This window comes from Diabrotica undecimpunctata, chromosome 2, assembly GCF_040954645.1.
Source record: "Diabrotica undecimpunctata isolate CICGRU chromosome 2, icDiaUnde3, whole genome shotgun sequence".
In the NCBI taxonomy this organism is placed as follows: Eukaryota; Metazoa; Arthropoda; class Insecta; order Coleoptera; family Chrysomelidae; genus Diabrotica; species Diabrotica undecimpunctata.
This window is the reverse complement of record NC_092804.1, coordinates 133009794-133011358: the sequence shown is the minus strand read 5'-3', so window position 1 is coordinate 133011358 and position 1565 is coordinate 133009794. Positions and strand designations below refer to the sequence as shown.

The 1565-nt window shown below is 28.5% G+C and overlaps 1 long non-coding RNA gene across 1 annotated transcript; it reads left to right on the top strand.

The window, feature by feature from the left end:
* The first annotated feature begins 434 nt into the window (after nt 1–434).
* Nucleotides 435–1348, top strand: LOC140433460 (uncharacterized). The gene is made up of 3 exons (XR_011949973.1): nt 435–511; nt 1011–1182; nt 1244–1348. It is a non-coding gene; the product is annotated as an uncharacterized lncRNA (long non-coding RNA).
* The last annotated feature ends 217 nt before the right edge of the window (nt 1349–1565 follow it).

Sequence of the window (1565 nt, the reverse complement as noted above, 5' to 3'; positions counted from 1 at the left end):
CCTAGAAATTTTAGTGCAATCCAAGTAATTTTTGTGTTTGATTGTTAAAGTACATAATAATAAAAAAAATTTAATAATAGTTGCTTTCATAACAATTTAAATTGTAATAATTAAAATTATGTGTCTTAGGGCATGGCTTAGCTGTCATTTTAATTGTTCTCAGTTGTAAGCTTTAGTTTTGACCTTAGATTAAAGAAACCCGAGATGGAACATCGTTCATTGCGCAGCGTGCCAAATTCTTCGTTATCCCTACCTAATCGATTCCACCAATTGTAGTCGATAAGAGCTTCGTATCGTGACGAGAACCGCCGATAATGTTCGAAGCTCGTATTTTGTTTCGTGCCGTTGAACGTTGAGGGTTAACGCAAGCAATTCAATTTTGAATTTTAAAACAGTTTCTGCTTTTATTTTGTGATTTTAGTGTCAAAATGAGTCGATGTAGTGTAAAAGAATGTGTATACAATAAAAGCAAAGTATGCCGAAGTGATAAAAAAAATATTCATTTGTTTACGTAAGTATTGAACAGTATTTAAATTCAAATGCTTCTTTATTTACATTTGACACCAGGGTGGTATTATGCCCGATTGTTTAATTGTAAAACATTCCGAGTTACTTATTTTAGCATTGTATTGCTTTGTTTATTATTTTTTTAAATATATGCTCATTATTTCGTAGTATGTTAATCGTTGATTCTAAATATGTTTTATAGTTTTATATTACCCTAATTCAATGTAATATAACTTAAAAAAACCATTACAAAAATTTAGACACTATATTATTTAATCAAACTTCTTACATAATCATTATACAGAGTGATAAGGTAAATAAAGCATGTACACATTGTAAAATGCAATTGTGCACTATAGTTAGTCATTATTACTTATTAATACAGTTACTTTTAATACATTACTTTAATTTGATGGTGTATAAACAAGAGTGTGCTTTCTGTTGAATGAATCTATTTAATTTACTATTAATCTATTGGCTTATTAAATTGGTATTATGTGTAGTTTTCCAATGGACAATGAAAGACGGGAGGCATGGAGATTTGCCTTAAACATAAACAGTGAAGACATATTTAAATATTCACGTGTGTGTCACCTACATTTTAACGATGATGCCTTTGATTACGAAAGATCTCCGTTTTCTCTATCTCTGAAAAAGAATGCCATACCATCTGAGGTAAGAAGTATTTTCATATAACCTGATAGACAAAGGCTAAACATATATACTTTTTTTTCAGCGAGTTGCTTTAGCAGATATTCAATGTTCTGTACCTGATATAAGACCATCCACCAGTACTTATGAAAAACCAAATAGAGAACTACCATCAACTGTACAAAAAACACCTCCGAATTCACCTACTATAAAAAATGATTTGGTAAGTCCAACACCATTCTAATACTGTAATCGAATCTCGTGAATCTCGTAACTTAAAGAATTGACATTACGTATTTTCTTTGTAGATTGGCTAATAATCATTATATATATATATATATATATATATATATATATATATATATATATATATATATATATATATATGTATATATATATATATATAT